This window comes from Trichomycterus rosablanca, chromosome 14 (genome assembly GCF_030014385.1).
Source record: "Trichomycterus rosablanca isolate fTriRos1 chromosome 14, fTriRos1.hap1, whole genome shotgun sequence".
NCBI lineage: Eukaryota > Metazoa > Chordata > Actinopteri > Siluriformes > Trichomycteridae > Trichomycterus > Trichomycterus rosablanca.
Genome location: NC_086001.1, coordinates 16,866,262 through 16,887,165, shown reverse-complemented (window position 1 = coordinate 16,887,165; position 20,904 = coordinate 16,866,262). Strand labels below are relative to the sequence as shown.

The following is a 20,904-nucleotide window of genomic DNA, read 5'->3' as shown; positions in this document are numbered from 1 at the left end:
CTGCTGCAACGATGGGAATTTCCCCACTGTGGGACTAATAAAGGATGATCTCATCTTATCTTATCTTATCTTATCTTTATAGACGGTGCTGTTTATGCTTTTAAACTTTAAAACATGAAGAGTTTTTTATTACAACAAACACAACATCAATTAATAATGATAAAAATAAAATAATAATAATAAAGTCACAAATCTGTACCCAAATAACAAGCTGTAATTTATTTCTAGCACCACTAGATAACGACGATGTCTGTACAACATTATAAACTTCACTTTAAAAGTCAGTTGAATGTGTTTTACTGTAGTAAGAATGAAAGTATGAGCTGATCTTTGTGTCATTGTGTAGCTTTGATGAAGAAAAAGCCACTGGGTCAGTGTGTAACAGGAGGTTTGGAGTGAAGGTGGGTGTGTGTGGATGAAAGCCTACAGCACCTGATATTCCCAGGCGGTCTCCCATCCAAGTACTAACCAGGCCAGACACTGCTTAGCTTCCGAGATCAGGTGTTCTCAGGGTGGTGTGGCTGTAAGACAGAGAAGCTGTAATCAAGCTGCTTCTTATAGACGTCCGTCGTTCAGCCTTTCACTCCGCTGTGTGTCGTCTTTTACTTTCTCTGTTCTACACGCAGCTTTTCAAATAAAAGATCCTGAAACAGAGACAAAACACACAGAGAACCACACACACTGCTCAGCTGCTGCTGCTGATCCTCTTTCACCTGCATTTAGTACAAAAACACCACAACAAATCATCTGGATTCAACCTTTTCTTCACTAGGATTTATATGAACTGGGTTTTATGCACTAGGAGATGGTGGGATAATTAAATGTAAATATGAGTATTTCTTTTAACAAAGGAGTTTAGCTACCACTAATTTGGTCTATAGATAAACACAAAGAACAAAGACTCTTGATGGTAGAACAATGCAACACTGTTCAGTCCACAGCCCTCCATTCACACCTTCTCATGTACATTCTGGTGGAGGACGGTTCATTATTTGCTAAGTGGAAATCATCTAAAGACTAGAATTTTGGAGTGTAGACCTAGAAGTGTTAAAGTAAGAGGCTATTCATTTATGAAAACTTTGCAAACACCATAAAGACCAGGGTAAAATTTTTCAACTTGAAAGTAAAAGTTGTTCTGTGTTTATTAAAGTAGATTAGACATTTGATGATTAATGATCATATTCACACCATCATATACATTCGATAATTGAAGTAAAACAGTTCTAGTGGATATTAGTAAAAAATGAAACACGACTTCAGTCACAAAAACGTAACTTCTGTGTGACCGTACTGGTGTCTATTAAAGATGCTGCTTCCAGTAAAACTTCATCTGCACTATAAGCAGCAATATGGGTCATCCTCTTATGTGAATGCGTTGGTGTGGTGTACTTAAAGAATATTCCTTTCACTAAAGTTCTTTTCAGACAGTGAATGGTGATACGACCTCTCTCCTGTGTGAATGCGCTGGTGTTGTTGGAGAATATAATGTGCAATAAAATACTTCCCACACTCTTAACAGTGATGTAGTTTCTCTATGTGAATACGCTGATGCCATTTGAGACTATTTTCATGAGCAACAATCTTTCCACACACTGAGCAGTAATACGGCTTCTCTCCTGTGTGAATACGCTGGTGTTTTTGAAGGGTACTATGTTCAGCAAAACACTCTCCACACTCTAAGCAGTGATACGGTTTCTCTCCTGTGTGAATACGCTGGTGGTTTTGGAGGTTACTCTGTTGAGCAAAACTTTTTCCACACTCTGAGCAGTGATACGACTTTTCTCCAGTGTGAACACGCTGGTGTACCTTAAGAGCATTACTGTAAGCAAAACTCTTTCCACACTCTAAGCAGTGATACTGTTTCTCTCCTGTGTGAATACGCTGGTGTACTTTAAGAGCATTACTGTAAGCAAAACTCTTTCCACACTCTGAGCAGTGATGCGGTTTCTCTCCTGTGTGAATACGCTGGTGTACTTTAAGAGCATTACTGTAAGCAAAACTCTTCCCACACTCTAAGCAGTGATACTGTTTCTCTCCTGTGTGAATACGCTGGTGTAATTTAAGGTTACTGCTTTGAGTAAAACTCTTTCCACACTCTGAGCAGTGATATGGTTTCTCTCATGTGTGAATGTGCTGGTGTCTTTAGAGCGTACTCTGACGAGAAAAACTGCTTCCACACTCTGAGCAGTGATATGGCTTCTCTCCTGTATGAATGCGCTGGTGTTTTTGAAGGGTACCCTGTTGAGCAAAACTCTTTCCACACTCTGAGCAGTGATACGGCTTCTCTCCTGTGTGAATGCGCTGGTGTTGTTTGAGATGACTCTGTTTAATAAAACTCTTCCCACACTCTGAGCAGTGATGGAAGTTCTTCATGTTTATGCTTTGATAAGACTGTAGAAACTGTTTCCTTGGAAAGCAACAGAAACAAAGAAACAAGTTGATTAATTAGAATTACTTTTACTACATTAATACCACAATAATATTAAACCCATCACCTAGTAATAAAAACATTAAATTCACTTCATGTCTAAGTGAGAATCTGAATTCAAAGAACATCAGAATAAAATACTTATAAATACTGCAGATATTAATAATTAAATAACTATAAATAACTTAATATAAATAAAGATATAAGAGATCTGACTTTCTCAACATCAGTCCTGCACCAAGCAAATCTAATCCAGTTCATGACAGGACTAATAATTAGCTCACAAGTGTAAATCTTTGGTGTGCTGGGAGTAAAAAAGGCTTCATAAAACACCACAATTATGAGCAAAAAGCTATTTTAAACAATCTGAATATATTAACCTAATAATATTAAATAACATAATAAAATAAAAATAACAACAAATGCAACATAAATGTAAAAGAAACAAACAAGAAAAACCTTCACCTTCCTGTTAGAATCCTGGCAGCCACTTTAACAAAGCTGGTGTCTCCAGCAGGTCGTTTCTAATTAAGAACGTGCAGAAGATCCTTCTTACCAAGTGACTCAGCTACAAGTCTAGAGTTTAGTCCTTAAATAGAGCTGAGGACAAAGACCCAAGACGAGTTAAAACTCTGCATTGGTCAATCATCAGACAACCATTCACACCTTCTTGTGTGAAATACTAGCTCATTATCTATGGAACGTGTGCAAATGATGTAGATGGTGCCACAAAGCATGATGGGTGAAGTCAAACTACACCTATTTATCTGAGCAGAGAAGTTATTTACATTTAATCCTAAACACAAACAAGGAATTGAAAGGCTATTCTGTAAAGTGAAATGACATGAACTTAGATAAAGCTTTTATGATAAGAATCTAAGTCATGTAAAATGCTGTATGTATATTTGTGTGCATTAGTTTCTACTGTATATGAGGAACAATAAGAAAACTATAAGAGGAAACACCCACCTATAGATTTATCTGTATTTATGGTGTAGAAATATGTGAACTGTTGGATTTACTGAAGCACTTTCTACATTCTGAGCGGTGATACGAGCTCACTGAGGAAACATAAAGATTAATAAAGGGAAGGAAACAAAACCTGAAAATAAAAGCTTTACCTTCCGTTCAAATCCTGTTCAAACTGCTGAGAATGAGAGCAGTTCATAACTACAGGAACACAGACTGTACTTGTACTCAGTCTGTTTACCTCCAGCAGCAACTGGAACCAACGCCAAACAATTCAACTCTACCCAGGGATGCCAAGTCCAGCACAAATATCCAGCTCAAAGTCTGTCTAAACCCATCCTTCACATGCTAAAACTAGCAGACCTTGTTTATAGGTATGTGACCGCAAATCCTCATTAAAAACATTTTGTACGGTTTGCAATGAAAGCTTTTAGACAGCCGTGACACATTTTGAAAGTAGCCCAATTTGGCTGGAAAATCGTGAGAGTTGCCAGGTTCAGCCTGGTCTAAAATCAACCCTGAAGCTGAAACTAGCCCAGAATCCAGGGTGTCACAGATATTGGTGAAATGACAAATGATCGATCAGTACTACTAGTAAATCTTTTATTATTAATAATAATATACTTTCATTTTACATTACGATTGATAGTTTTTTGTGATGTATTTTGTTTACATTGGTATTACAGCTAGTAATATTTTATCATTTAACTTTTGGTCATTTTATATGCGAGACATCCCCAACCGGCCCGCATGAGGTTCGTGGCAATTAAAAATTAGATGTAAATAAACGTACATCAATCATGCATTACAACAGGATTGATTTTGACGGGAGTGCTATATCTTTAAATTATCATAAGTTTTGATCGTAAGTTTGATACGTGTGTGCGAGTGTTTCCAGCTTCACCGTAATGTGAACAGAAGGAGTTTTTAACAAGACATGAACTTCTGAAGTATTTATTAACTGAAGTCAGGTGTAACGCTGGTTAAGGATCAGAATTTAGGCTCTAAATCGCTGTTACGATACTAAACAGAAATATAAGAAAATTTTTACTATGCCTACTTCTAATTTTCTGATTGTAACATCTAAACATTAACAGCTTATAAGAACTGTACAATCTACTGCTTTTCATAAAGAGTGAGCAGTCATAGCCTAGTGGTTAAGGTACTGGACTAGTAATTAAAAGGTTGCTGGTTCAAGCCCCACCACTGCCAGGTTGCTGCTGTTGGACCCTTGAGCAAGGCCCTTAACCCTGAATTGCTCAGACTGTATACTGTAACTGTATTGTAAATCGCTTTAGATAAAGATATCTGCTAAATGCTGAAAATGTAAATAAAGAGATAAAATTAATATTGAGCAGAATTAAGTTCACCTTATTGGTCCGGCCCTCCACAACAGTCCCAGTTTCTTGTGTGGCCCCTTGGAAAATTTAATTGCCCACCCCTGATTTAAACCCTATTTTTTTGGTACACATTTCTATAATGTATTTGTATTGTTTGTTTGTTTATTAAGATTTTAACGTCATGTTTTACACTTTGTTTACATTCATGACAGGAACGGTAGTTACTCATTACACAAGGTTTGTCAGTTCACAAGTTCATATCAAGCACAGTCTTGGACAGCTTAGTATCTTCAATTCACCTCACTTGCATGTCTTTGGACTGTGGGAGGAAACCGGAGTACCCGGAGTAAACCCACGCAGACATGGGGAGAACATGCAAACTCCACACAGAAAGGACCCGGACCGCCCCACCTGGGGTTCGAACCCAGGACCTTCTAGAATGTATTTGTAACCTACATGTTGTATACTATCATTATGAAGTGGAATTGTTCTGTGTAAACAAGTAGATTCCTTTTAATAACAATAACAAATCACGTAATCAAGATTATTCCATTTAATAACAATCTAAATTAAAATGGGAATGAGCTTAGATTATGTTTTAGTTGACTTTAAATTTAAAGTAAAATCATAATGTCCAGTTATTACCAAACCTTTTATTTTAAAGCCTGAAATTCTATCCTAAATAGTTCCGCCAGACGCTTTTACCGTAATGTTTAGTATACGCACATCTTCACAAACAATGTGGGAGCTGATTTGACTGAGCATTTTGAAGTGGAGGCTTGACCGCAGAAGTAAATCACACAGTTCACAGACACACAAGTGCAAAGTAAATATTTCTACACCATAAATACAGATAAATCTATAGGTGGGTGTTTCCTCTTATAGTTTTCTTATTGTTCCTCATATACAGTAGAAACTAATTCACACAAATATACATACAGCATTTTACATGACTTAGATTCTTATCATAAAAGCTTTATCTAAGTTCATGTCATTTCACTTTACAGAATAGCCTTTCAATTCCTTGTTTGTGTTTAGGATTAAATGTAAATAACTTCTCTGCTCAGATAAATAGGTGTAGTTTGACTTCACCCATTATGCTTTGAGGCTCCATCTAGTTCATTTGCACGTTCCATAGATAATGAGCTAGTACTTCACACAAGAAGGTGTGAATAGTTGGCTGATGATTGACCAATGCAGAGTTTTTAACTGGTCTTGGGTCTTTGTCCTCAGCTCTATTTAAGGACTAAACTCTAGACTTGTAGCTGAGTCACTTGGTAAGAAGGATCTTCTGCACGTTCTTCATTAGAAACGACCTGCTGGAGACACCAGCTTTGTTAAAGTGGCTGCCAGGATTCTAACAGGAAGGTAAAGGGTTTTCTTGTTTGTTTCTTTTACATTTATGTTGCATTTGTTGTTCTTTTTATTTTATTATGTTATTTAATATTATCAGGTTAATATATTCAGACTTTTTAAAATAGCTTTTTGCTCATAATTGTGGTGTTTTATGAAGCCTTTTTTACTCCCAGCACACCAAAGATTTACACTTGTGAGCTAATTATTAGTCCTGTCATGAACTGGATTAGATTTGCTTGGTGCAGGACTGATGTTGAGAAAGTCAGATCTCTTATATCTTTATTTATATCAAGTTATTTATAGTTATTTACTTATTAATATCTGCAGTAATTATAAGTATTTTATCCTGATGTTCTTTGAATTCAGATTCTCACTTAGACATGAAGTGAATTTAAGGTTTTTATTAATAGGTGAAGAGTTTAATATTATTGTGGTATTAATGTAGTAAAAGTAATTCTAATTAATCGACTTGTTTCTTCGTTTTTGTTGCTTTCCAAGGAAACAGTTTCTACAGTCTTATCATAGCATAAACATGAAGAACTTTCATCACTGCTCAGAGTGTGGGAAGAGTTTTACTACGCAGAGTAATCTTCAACGACACCAGCGCATTCATACAGGAGAGAAACTATATCACTGCTCAGAGTGTGGGAAGAGTTTTGCTCATAAAAATAATCTCAAACGGCATCAGCGTATTCACATAGAGAAACTACATCACTGTTAAGAGTGTGGGAAGTATTTTATTGCATATTATGTTCTCCAACAACACCAGCACATTCACACAGGAGAGAGGTCGTATCACAGTTCACTGTCTGAAAAGAACTTTAGTGAAAGGAATATTCTTTAAGTACACCACACCAGCACATTCAAATAAGAGGATGACCCATATTGCTGCTTATAGTGCGGATGAAGTTTTACTGGAAGCAGCATTTTTAATAGTTTTTGTGACTGGAGTCGTCTTGAAAAGCACCAGCGCATTCAGAGGAGAAAATAAAATGATACTCCACTACTGCATGTACAGAAAAAGCTATGTGTACTTTCTTTTTCTACTAATATCTGCTAGAACTGTTCTACTTCAATTATCAAATGTACATGATGGTATGACTATGATTATTAATCAAATGTAATGTGGTGTAATGTACCAACCTCAGATCTGAATCTGTTTTATTCATTATTCAAGTTTAATCTACTTTAATAAACACAGAACAACTTTTACTTTCAAGTGGAAGATTTTTACCCTGGTCTTTATGGTGTTTGCATAAATTCTTCATATTATGGATGCTAAGTTTTCATAAATGAATAGCCTCTTACTTTAACATTTCTAGGTCTACACTCCAAAATTCTAGTGTTTAGATGATTTCCACTTAGCAAATAATGAACCGTCCTCAACCAGAATGTACATGAGAAGGTGTGAATGGAGGGCTGTGGACTGAACAGTGTTGCATTGTTCTATCATCATGAGTCTTTGTTCTTTGTGTTTATCTATAGACCAAATTAGTGGTAGCTAAACTCCTTTGTTAAAAGAAATACTCATATTTACATTTAATTATCCCACCATCTTCTAGTGCAGGGGTGTCAAACTCATTTGTCAAATTCATACAATATATTTATATTGTACATCGTATATCTACATTTATATTGTCCTCCTTTACCACAGACACGGCCTCATGACACAAGAGATGCACCGGTTTCTCTTCCTAAAGCACAAACTTGTATTCGCTTTCATTAAATTTCCTCATTCTGCTTCATTTTCTCTTCTTGTACAGTGTATCACAAAAGTGAGTACACCCCTCACATTTCTGCAAATATTTCATTATATCTTTTCATGGGACAACACTATAGACATGAAACTTGGATATAACTTAGAGTAGTCAGTGTACAGCTTGTATAGCAGTGTAGATTTACTGTCTTCTGAAAATAACTCAACACACAGCCATTAATGTCTAAATAGCTGGCAACATAAGTGAGTACACCCCACAGTGAACATGTCCAAATTGTGCCCAAATGTGTCGTTGTCCATCCCTGGTGTCATGTGTCAAGGTCCCAGGTGTAAATGGGGAGCAGGGCTGTTAAATTTGGTGTTTTGGGTACAATTCTCTCATACTGGCCACTGGATATTCAACATGGCACCTCATGGCAAAGAACTCTCTGAGGATGTGAGAAATAGAATTGTTGCTCTCCACAAAGATGGCCTGGGCTATAAGAAGATTGCTAACACCCTGAAACTGAGCTACAGCATGGTGGCCAAGGTCATACAGCGGTTTTCCAGGACAGGTTCCACTCGGAACAGGCTTCGCCAGGGTCGACCGAAGAAGTTGAGTCCACGTGTTCGGCGTCATATCCAGAGGTTGGCTTTAAAAAATAGACACATGAGTGCTGCCAGCATTGCTGCAGAGGTTGAAGACGAGGGAGGTCAGCCTGTCAGTGCTCAGACCATACGCCGCACACTGCATCAACTCGGTCTGCATGGTCGTCATCCCAGAAGGAAGCTGACGCACAAGAAAGCCAGCAAACAGTTTGCTGAAAACAAGCAGTCCAAGAACATGGATTACTGGAATGCCCTGTGGTCTGACGAGACCAAGATAAACTTGTTTGGCTCAGATGGTGTCCAGCATGTGTGGCGGCGCCCTGGTGAGAAGTACCAAGACAACTGTATCTTGCCTACAGTCAAGCATGGTGGTGGTAGCATCATGGTCTTGGGCTGCATGAGTGCTGCAGGCACTGGGGAGCTGCAGTTCATTGAGGGAAACATGAATTCCAACATGTACTGTGACATTCTGAAACAGAGCATGATCCCCTCCCTTCGAAAACTGGGCCTCATGGCAGTTTTCCAACAGGATAACGACCACAAACACAACCTCCAAGATGACAACTGCCTTGCTGAGGAAGCTGAAGGTAAAGGTGATGGACTAAACCCAATTGAGCACCTGTGGCGCATCCTCAAGTGGAAGGTGGAGGAGTTCAAGGTGTCTAACATCCACCAGCTCCGTGATGTCATCATGGAGGAGTGGAAGAGGATTCCAGTAGCAACCTGTGCAGCTCTGGTGAACTCCATGCCCAGGAGGGTTAAGGCAGTGCTGGATAATAATGGTGGTCACCAGTGATGGCATAGTTACCTGGAAAAAGTAATCTGATTACTGATTACTGATTACTCCTTTAAAAAGTAACTTAGCTACTTTATGGATTACTTGATTTTAAAAGTAACTAAGTTAGATTACAAGTTACTTTATTAGTTATATAATGCGGAATATTTCAAAGATATTCCTTTGCAATACTTTATCATTTGGCTGCCAACTTGTGTGTACTGATGAGACTCAATTGAATCCCAGAACATGCCAGTGTGAATGCATGGAAAACAAATTTTAATTTTCTTTCAAGAATATGATACAGACTGACCAACACTATTACGCTAAATCAGCATTGAAAATTGACTTTACTTTTAATAGCCTTCTACAATGCTGGAGCTTCTTAAAACGGAAGATTTTCTTTTAAATAGAAGTGTTATTTACCTGCTATTAAATTGTTTTCCAACAAAATCCGCCCAATTTGGCGGATATTCGCCCAATCTGGCAACACTGGAATGCGCAGAAAAGCTGGCGCTTTTACTCGTAGCGCGCCACGAATACTACTAAATAGTACTACTGTACTTCTGTAATGGTGTTGGTGGTTGACATTTATGTTGAGTGTATTACTGCACTGTTTTGGTGAAGAACTACTCATCTGAGGTGCGCTGCTCCTGCGTGCAGAAATGCTTCCGCAAAAAAATTGCCGGCAAAGCGGTGGTGGGGGGGCCAGAGGGGTGGCCGAAGATTACTTTATGGTGGCCATGGCAACCACTGGCCACCCCCTGGCCAAGAAGAAAGCAAAAATATCTTTTCACTAAGGAAAATGACAAAAATAGTAACGCACAGTAACTTCGATAAGTAACTTTAATCTGATTACTGGATTGGAAATAGTAACGCGTTAGATTACTCGTTACTGAAAAATGTGGTCAGATTAGAGTAACGCGTTACAGACCATCAGTGGTGGTCACACAAAATATTGACACTTTGGGCACAATTTGGACATGTTCACTGTGGGGTGTACTCACTTATGTTGCCAGCTATTTAGACATTAATGGCTGTGTGTTGAGTTATTTTCAGAAGACAGTAAATCTACACTGCTATACAAGTTGTACACTGACTACTCTAAGTTATATCCAAGTTTCATGTCTATAGTGTTGTCCCATGAAAAGATATAATAAAATATTTGCAGAAATGTGAGGGGTGTACTCACTTTTGTGATACACTGTACATGTTGGGATTATCTACTGGTGGGAATGGGGTCACTTTGCGGGTCACAAAATCAGCATGCGTTTAGGGAGATGCAGTTTATGTAGGATATTACAGTGTATTTTAATATGATTGTTCTCCCCGCTCTAAGAGCCCCCCCCCCCCCCCCTTTCAGCTAGACAGACAGACAGACAACTCCCTGATACACTGTGTGCATCAGAATGTAGTAAAACTACATAATAGAAACAATAAAAACAATAAAGAACAATAAAGAATCCATGTCACTTTGTACCAGATGTAACACTGTAACTACAGCTATGTGCATGTACTGTATTAATACAGTACATGCACATAGCTGTAGTTACAGTGTTACATCTGGTACAAAGTGACATGGATTCTAGCAAAGGTCAAAGTTAGTTGCCATGACTACGACAGCAGTTTCCACTTAAAGGTGCTGGAGTCCCATTAAATTATAAGTGCGTCTCTATAACGACTCGAACCATCACAACAATCGTATGTCATTTAACCTCGCGGGCCTTGAGTTTGACACCCCTGTTCTAGTGCATACAACCCAGGAAAAAGTGATGGAATCATGAGAAAACACGGCACCATTAGTACTTTGTGAAGGTGTGAATGGTTGGCTGATGATTGACCAATGCAGAGTTTTAACTCGTCTTGGGTCTTTGTCCTCAGCTCTATTTAAGGACTAAACTCTAGACTTGTAGCTGAGTCACTTGGTAAGAAGGATCTTCTGCACGTTCTTCATTAGAAACGACCTGCTGGAGACACCAGCTTTGTTAAAGTGGCTGCCAGGATTCTAACAGCAAGGTAAAGGGTTTTCTTGTTTGTTTCTTCTACATTTATGTTGCATTTGTTGTTCTTTTTATTTTATTATGTTATTTAATATTATTAGGTTAATATATTCAGACAGTTTAAAATAGCTTTATGCTCATAATTGTGATGATTTATGAAGCCTTTTTTACTCCCAGCACACCAAATATTTACACTTGTGAGCTAATTATTAGTCCTGTCATGAACTGGATTAGATTTGCTTGGTGCAGGACTGATGTTGAGAAAGTCAGATCTCTTATATCTTTATTTATATCAAGTTATTTATAGTTATTTACTTATTAATATCTGCAGTATTTATAAGTATTTTATCCTGATGTTCTTTGAATTCAGATTCTCACTTAGACGTGAAGTTAATTTAATGTTTTTATTACTAGGTGATGAGTTTAATATTATTGTGGTATTAATGTAGTAAAAGTAATTCTAATTAATCGACTTGTTTCTTTGTTTCTGTTGCTTTCCAAGGAAACAGTTTCTACAGTCTTATCAAAGCATAAACATGAAGAACTTTCATCATTGCTCAGAGTGTGGGAAGAGTTTTACTACGCAGAGTCATCTCAAACAACACCAGCGCATGCACACAGGAGAGAAGCCATATCACTGCTTAGAGTTTGGGAAGAGTTTTGCTTTCAGTAATGCTCTTAAAGTACACCAGCGTGTTCACACAGAAGAGAAAACATATTACTTCTCAGAGTGTGGAAAGAGTTTTGCTCAACAGGGTTACCCTTCAAAAGCACCAGCGTATTTACACAGGAGAGAAACCGTATAACTGCACTGAGTGTGGAAAGAGTTTTACTCAAAGTAGTGCCCTTAAAGTACACCAGCGTATTCACACAGGAGAGAAACCGTATCACTGCTCAGTGTGTGGAAAGATTTTTGCTCATGAAAATAATCTCAAACGGCATCAGCGTATTCACATAGAAAAACTACATCACTGTTAAGAGTGTGGGAAGTATTTTATTGCACATTATGTTCTCCAACAACACCAGCGCATTCACACAGGAGAGAGGTCGTATCACGTGTCTAAAAAAAGAACTTTAGTGAAAGGAATATCCTTTAAGTACACCACACCAGCGCATTCACATAAGAGGATGACCCATATTGCTGCTTATAGTGCAGATGAAGTTTTACTGGAAGCATCATTTTTAATAGACACCAGTACGGTCACACAGAAGTTACATGTTTGTGACTAAAGTCGTGTTTCATTTTTAGATTTACACTTGAATTGTTCTACTTCAATTATCAAATGTACATGATTGTATGAATATTATCATTAATCATCAAATGTAATGTGGTGTAACGCAGGGGTTTTCAACCTGTGGGGCGCGACCCCCTGGGGGGGCGCGAGTACTTCTCTGGGGGGGCGCGAGTGGCTGACTGGGGGGGCGTGGCATTACGAGATTATCATTATGAAACGGTGGCATCCGCGCTTGAGCCGTGGTTCATCAAGGGGAGGGGGGGCGTGGCGATAGCCACGCTGGCATCAGTGCTTGAGCTGTGCTTCAACAAGTGGAGGGGGGCATGGTGCAAGGGGGGCGCAAGTCGCGCTTGGCTCACGAAGGGGGCCGCATGCCTAAAAAGGTTGAAAACCCCTGGTGTAATGTACCGACCTCAGATCTGAATCTGTTTTTATTCATTATTCAAGTTTAATCTACTTTAATAAACACAGAACAACTTTTACTTTCAAGTGGAAGAATTTTACCCTGGTCTTTATGGTGTTTTCTAAGTTTTCATAAATGAATAGCCTCTTACTTTAACACTTCTAGGTCTACACTCCAAAATTCTAGTCTTTAGATGATTTCCACTTAGCAAATAATGAACCGTCCTCAACCAGAATGTACATGAGAAGGTGTGAATGGAGGGCTGTGGACTGAACAGTGTTGCATTGTTCTATCATCATGAGTCTTTGTTCTTTGTGTTTATCTATAGACCAAATTAGTGGTAGCTAAACTGCTTTGTTAAAAGAAATACTCATATTTACGTTTAATTATCCCACCATCTTCTAGTGCATAAAACTCAGTTCATATAAATCCTAATACAGACTGCACTGAAATAACATTTAAAAATAAATAAATACTATTGTTGTAGTTCAGGTGTTTTCTTATCATGGAGGTGACCAAGTGTTTCTTTATTGAGGAATAAATGTATTTGTTAAACTGTAAATTCCACCCGAGTCCTCTGTGTGATGAGTGTTTGGTTTTGAATCTGATGTCAGCAAATGTGTCCATGGTTGTTAAATGCGATGTCTAAACTCACGGTCAATGTATTTGTATGTAGGCTTGAGCTGGAGTGACAATATAAGATAGATGTAAAGGACTGGGTGGGTAATAATTCAAAATAGTTCTTTATGTAACCTGAAATTCTATTCATAAATTATAAGAGAATAAAAACTAAATCATTAACAAAGAAGATTGGAGAGGAGAAGAAAACAGGAGAGGAAAGAACAGAAAAGAGTAGAAGTGAAATTCAGACCTTTTAGTATTTAAAGTGTTACTATTTAATGTAATAAGAGCTAACAATACTGCTACTAGGTCCCACCGTCACTCTCGTAATCACAGTGCTGCTGGTGAAGAAATGGTTGAATACAGATAATACAAATAAGCTTAGCAGGGCCGGGCCTGATTAGTACTTGGATGGGAGACTGCCTGGTAATACCAGGTGCTGGAAGTTTTTATCCACACACACCCACCTTCACTCCAAACCTCCTGTTACACACTGACCCAGCGGCTTTTTCTTCATCAAAGCTACATAATGAGACAAAGATCAGCTCATACTTTCATTCTTACTACAGTAAAACACATTCAACTGACTTTTAAAGTGAAGTTCAAAATGTTGTACAGACATTGTTGCCATCTAGTGGTGCTAGAAAAAAATTACAACTTGTTGAATGGGTACAGATCTGTAACGTTACTATTATTATTTTATTTTTATAATTATTAATTGTTGCCGTTGTGTTTGTTGTAATAAAAAAAAACTCCTCATGTTTTAAAGTGTAAAATCATAAACAGCACCGACTATAAAGATGAATCCTCTTGTGCTTATAGACTAGTTGGTTTGTAGTGTTATTTTTAAGCTTCTACTGGTGTGAATGTGTGAGTTGGAAAACAAAACATGACATTAGAGAAACTGCTTGGAAGAACGTCTAGGACTGACTGTAGTCCTCTCTAAAGCTACCTGAGCAGTGTTGGGGTAGTTACTGATGTATCTGGAAGTTACACAGACAATATTTTATTCAGATATCCCTTTTCATAATCTCATATATGGGTTATTGTGGAGAATGCATTATTTTGTAGAAGGAGGCTGTGTTGGAATATTCCTACACTTCTGGGAGATTCTACATTCCATAAGGAGGCCAGGGTGTATTCTGTTACACGAATCCACATCTGGGATCCATTCTTAGACATCCTTAGTCCATACAGTTCTGTTATTCTATAGAAAGTATATCAATCATACAGAGGCCCTGGCTGTCAGTAGGACTGTGGGAACCTCTACTGAGTTGTAAGAAAATGACACACCTAATACATTAAATATGTTTTTTGTCTGAATATTCAAGTATAGAAGGAGAAGCAAATGTCATTGGAGTCAGAGAGAGAAGATTCGACTACATGCTCTCTCTCCGGACAAAGTTGATCGATCGATACGGTTTCATTCTTGTAACGGATTCAGAGTTTATTCATTATTAAATCTAACATTTTGATATAAACGCGTCACATTTTCAGCTTTGTTTACAGTTTTTAATGTTTAATGTTCTTGTAGCTTTGTTTACAGGTTGTTTTACAGGTTTATAGTAAAAGTTAAAAGTATTAGTACAGCACTGTTATTGGGAGTGGATGAGAAACTAGATGTAAAGAACATCAGACTTAATCATTTCACTTTGGGCCACAAAACCACTTCCACCAAACTCAAAGGGTTGTTTCCCAGACAGGGATTAAGGCTGTGAAACCAACCCAAAAAGTTCTATTAGAAGTCTTTTCTGTCTGATGCTGCTCAGTCCCACAATAGTTTCAACATTTTCACTCTGTTTACAGCCTCACAGCATTAAAAATAAACAGTTAAAGAGTCTAAAAGAGTATTCCTGGATTTCTCTTTAATAAAGTACATTTGTCTATCTGCCTGTCAGATCTTTTGATAATGCAGTCAGCAGAAGAGGGACACGTCACCCCCATAGATCTACAAAATGAAGGATTCCAAGAGAAACTAATTAAAAAGGAGGAGCAAGAAGATGGAAGTTACTTCTGTAAGTAAATGTGGAGCAATTTGCCATGTTAGTACAGTACAGTTTGGTTAGTATAGTAGAACTAATAAGAGAATGTGGATAGTGGGATTAGAACCTGTACTGTACCGTACTGTCCTGTGTAGAAGTGCTGATACTTCCAGTCTGGATTAAATCTAAGTAGTATTTATTTGTGGTAACTAAACCCACAACCTTCAGTTTCCTCCAGTTGTTGAGTTTCTTCTTCACATATTGATGAATTTCAGGTGAAGGATCTTTAATCCCTGTGGAACACGTCACCTCTGAGGAACACCTCACCCCAGAGGACCAACAGTGTGGAGGTTTCCAGATGAAGCCTGTGAAGAAGGAAGAACCTGAAGATAAAGATGAACTCAGTAAGATATTTTTTATCTTGAGTAAAATAAGATTTGGATTGAATAGAATCAGAGGAACCTGGGATGAAGCATCATACAGTGAAAGCTTGTATTGTGCTCATGCAGATCAATGTGAGCAGGAAATGATGAATGCAGGATGAATCACGTTACAGGACTTTAGCATCAGATCTCAGTTTAACAATTACTAACAGTATTTATTATTTATAATGTTATAAATGTATTTGATTATTTATAATGTTATAAATGTATTTATTATTTATAATGTTATAAATGTATTTGATTATTTATAATGTTATACATGTATTTGATTATTTATAATGTTATAAATGTATTTATTATTTATAATGTTATAAATGTATTTAATTATTTATAATGTTATAAATGTATTTGATTATTTATAATGTTATAAATGTATTTTATTATTTTCTGCTTCAGAACTGAACAAGGATTTCTGCTGCTCCTCGTGTCCACGTTCCTCTACAACCCAAAATCAGCTCCACAATCACATCAAGAGCTGCAACCATGATAAATATGAGACTCTGGTGAAGATTAAAACTGAACATGAGGATCTGACGCCCTCCAGAAGCTCCAGTAATCAGCAGTAATCAGTGCTCACAGTGTGGAAAGAGTTTTAATATACAAAGTAATCTCCCAAAACACCAGCGCAGCCGCTCAGGTGGCGCAGCGGTAAAAGGAAACGCGCTGCAACCAGGGCTGGATTCTGAGAAGCGTGGTATCGAATCCAGCCTTGCTTTACCGGTTCGAAGCTGAGTGGCTATATGAGCAACGATTGGCCGGTTGCTCATGTGGGGGGTGGGACAAAGAACCGGATGTGGGTCTCTCTCTGTCAGAATGCGATTGCGTTCTCTGCCGGCTGATTGGAGGCGCTTACACAGAGATGGGAGAGGGTGCCCTTAGGGTGTGTCTCTCCGCATGCAACGCTAGGTGGCGCCAAACTCGTCAATGTGTGGGTGGCAAAGATGCATCTGGCTGCTGCTCGTGTTTCGGAGGGGATACGGGTTAGCTTCAATCACCTCCGTCAGGGCAGGGTTCGGCATAGACAGAGAGGAAGCACGATGCTAATTGAACAATTGGATGCGCTAAAAGGAGAGAAAAAGGAGTTAAAAAAAAAAAAAAAAAAAAAAAAAAAAAAACACCAGCGCATTCACACTGGAGAGAAACCATATCGGTGCTCACAGTGTGGAAAGAGTTTTAATATACAGAGTAATCTCAAAAAACACCAGCGCATTCACCCTGGAGAGAAACCGTATCAGTGCTCACAGTGTGGAAAGAGTTTTAATATACAGAATAATCTCAAAAAACACCAGCACATTTACACTGGAGAGAAACCGTATCAGTGCTCACAGTGTGGAAAGAGTTTTAATAGACAGAGTGCTCTCAAAAAACACCAGCGCATTCACACTGGAGAGAAACCGTATCAGTGCTCACAGTGTGGGAGGAGTTTTAATCAACAGAATCATCTCAAAAAACACCAGCGCATTCACACTTGAGAGAAAACATATCAGTGCTCACAGTGTGGGAAGAGTTTTAATATACAGAGTCATTTCTAAAGACACCAGCACATTCACACTGGAGAGAAACTGTGTGGAATCCGATACTAACAGAGTCTGTACTAGATTGGAGGAAGTACGCAGTGCTTTCAGTACAGAAGTAACAACACCCCTACGTACTACGTCCTCCATCTTACCAACGTCAAGTGATGACGTAATATCGCCATGGTTACAGACCACCATAGTTACAGACAAGCCCCACTTGACAATTTTTTAAATAGTTATCATTTTTTGTTATTTAGGGTTGTATACAATAATATTTTTTTTTATTTTGTTTATCTTACTTACACCTCTGTAAACAGAGGACTTTCCGTTTCCCCCAAATTCTTGTTTTTTCTTCCGCTTCACAGCTACGGTTGCATTATGGGATACATTATGGGTTGCATACTCGAACATGGCTGCCCAAGAAGTAGGTCATCTGGGTACTTCTCGCGTACCTTTTTATGAATACTGTGTATTTGGACATACTAACCACTCTCGTGTATTATTGAGTATGGAAGTATGCAATTCTTTTTTTGTATTTGATGCGATTTTGTATTTGATGCGATTTTGTATTACATGCTTGAATCATGTTAGCTCATGATGCATTAAGTTAAATGAATTTGCACATGTTGGCTTATTAGTATTGAAATGCATAACTTGGAATAATATGCATATGGACTTTAAACTTAAATATCATTTGATATTCATTTATTGATGTGCTGAAGTTTATAAATGTGTTGTTTTTACTTCTTGTAGTTTTACCCTACTTTCAGTTTGCCATTAAACAGAGTTGAACTAAACATCTTCTACAGCGTGGTGATTGGTGGAGGAGTTATCTATCTGCTGGTTATGCAGGGCGTATAAAGGTGGCAGAATAGAGTTAATACACCAGCGCATTCACTCTGTAGAGAAACCGTATCAGTGATCTCAGTGTGGAAAGAATTTTAATCAACATTGTCATCTCAAATTACACCAGCGCATTCACACTGGAGAGAAACTGTATCAGTGATCTCAGTGTGGAAAGAGTATAATCAACATTGTCATCTCAAATTACACCAGCACATTCACACTGGAGAGAAATTGTATCTGGACTCTGTAAACACTGTAAAACACAGGAATCAGACTCAGATGATCAGATTGTAAAAGGTCTAGGAAAGAAAGAACAGAGTTAGAGAAGCATGTTGGAGAACTAAACATGACATTAGAGGAACTGCTTGGAAGAACGTCTAGGACTGACTGTAGTCCTCTCTAAAGGACTGCTGTTCAACTCCAAACAAGCCATTATTTCAATTTGCCAAACTTAATGACCCTTATGTAAATGGTTTAATGTGCACACTGCTGCTACTGGCCTGTTTTTCTTTTCTACAATGTAAATTCATACCTTCAGGTTCATGTTATCTGAGATCTGTGTTTTGTTAATTCATATGAATGCTGTGTACTTTGGTCAGTGGAAGTAGTTTTATAGCTTTATAAAAAACATTGTACTTACTTACTGTTTCCATTCTTGCAGGAGTGTGGGTTTACCTTCCACTGCAATAGTGAGGCATGTCCAGCCCTGCTACACAAACTGTCATTTTTGTCCCTGTTAAAAACTTTAGCTTAGTTAAAGCAAATAAAGACACATTTAAAATGTTCATTTTTTTAATACAGGTTTAAAGTTGCATAAAACAAATGTTTGTGCAAATAATATAAAACCAAAGTACAAAATAAACATTTCACTTATTTTAATTATCTCACAAATCACTTCTCAGTTTCAAAGGTAAAGGCAGCAGCATATTTTAGATCAGAACAGCTATTAACATTAAATATCACTAAAGAGGAAATCCTGAAGACAGCAATGTAAACCTTTCATTTAAATACAAGCTGCAGTAAAGTTACATAGTTGAACCATGGTAAAAAAAAGAACCTCACAGTTGGGTTTTTGTAACAACTCAGCATAACCCAACAAAATTAAACATTAATTATAGACAGATATATGAGATAACTTGATAACATGAACTTAAACGTATGAACTTACATTGTAGCAAAGAAAAACAAGCCAGTAGCAGCAGTGTGCACATTAAACCATTTACAGAAGGGTCATTAAGTTTGGCTAATTAAAAATAATGGCATGTTTGACCTGAATGAGAGGAGCATTAAAAAGATCTCACACTTGTCAGCGACAACGTTTGAAGCCCAGGTCAATAGTACACGACAGTTAGAGAAGGCTCACTTGTTTGTTAGTTTAAGTCCAAAAGTGGGCATGGCCCATACGGGGATCGAACCCGTGACCTTGGAGTTATTAGCACCACGCTCTAACCAACTGAGCTAATTGGCTAGCCCACATGTTCACTGTAGATCTTTGTATATAATTCTACACTAACTCAATTCAACCAGCTGCATGGCAGCACAAAAACTATTTTAGATTCTGCACACCTACAGTGAAGATCTGTAAAAATGAGCGGCTCCTAAACTGAATTTGGTTGTTATTGCACCAGAAATGCAGCAGTTTCATGTTATTTTATTGATCCGAGATCTCAGTCCTGCTTGAGACATCGCTGTCTAGTCATTTCTTATGATCAGACTTTCTTCATACACATCTAAGAGGTTTTATGGGTTCTTATATGTGTGAACTATCTAAACTATATATTTCTTAAAGTTCTTGACTGAGCTTGACGCCGCCAACCAGTGACTGGAGCAGATACGACTCAGGTCCTGCACACAGTAAGTAGTGCTGATACACAGTACCAGCCTGCACACCAGAGGGGCTCCAAACATCAAGTTTTCACTCATTAAATCATGTTTGTGAACTTTGTGGAATGAATGTAGGATTTGTACGTGTAGATTCTGGGTTTTAGGAAGTTGAGCTACTGTTAATATTCTTTCTCAGTTGAACTAAAAACCTGAATTGATGTTTTAACTGTTCATTAAGACTTCACTAAGAGTTATTACCATCAAGCAAATGTAAAGCTTAATTCTATATGAAGAGCATCTGTTTCCAGATAATATACACCGAGGTTTAAAGCATAATGGAGCAGGTTCAGTAATTGTGTAGTAGTTTAAAAGTGACAGTAAGTCTGTGTCTGTTTCTGTTGTTTATTTTGAATTGTGTTTGTTTGTAAACTGTGAATTAGTTCTTAATCTGGTCGTAATGGTGGTCTGGTGGTCTGATGGTCTGATGAGGCCAGTGATAGCTCAGTGGTTAAGGTACTGGACTAGTAAACAGAAGGTTGCCACTGTTGGGTCCCTAAGCAAGGCCCTTAACCCTCAATTGCTCATTGTGTTCCACTCATTGTGTAAGTCACTTTGGACAAAAGCGTCTGCTAAGTGCTAAAAATGTAAATGTAAATAATGGTCTGACTGATGAGCTGTCTGTTCTGACAAGTTTCTTCATTTTATACTTATAGATGTCACTCAACATCTATAAAACAATCATTTACTAATAAAGCAGTATCTGGACTTACCTTGTGGGCGTGACCACCCGGAAGCAGAAGCGTCGCCCGGCGTCCTCGCAGCTCTGGACCGAACAGCAGGTCTTCAGCCAGCACCATGAA

At 38.0% G+C, this 20,904-nt stretch overlaps 1 long non-coding RNA gene and 1 pseudogene across 1 annotated transcript; both read right to left on the bottom strand.

Annotated features, from left to right (window-relative positions):
* Positions 1 to 420: 420 nt before the first annotated feature.
* LOC134327224 (5S ribosomal RNA) lies at positions 421 to 529 on the bottom strand (annotated as a pseudogene).
* Positions 530 to 14,972: 14,443 nt separating this feature from the next.
* LOC134326958 (uncharacterized) lies at positions 14,973 to 20,904 on the bottom strand. The gene is made up of 3 exons (XR_010014658.1): positions 20,815 to 20,904; positions 15,553 to 15,779; positions 14,973 to 15,380 (listed from the first exon to the last, which is right to left on the bottom strand). It is a non-coding gene; the product is annotated as an uncharacterized LOC134326958 (long non-coding RNA).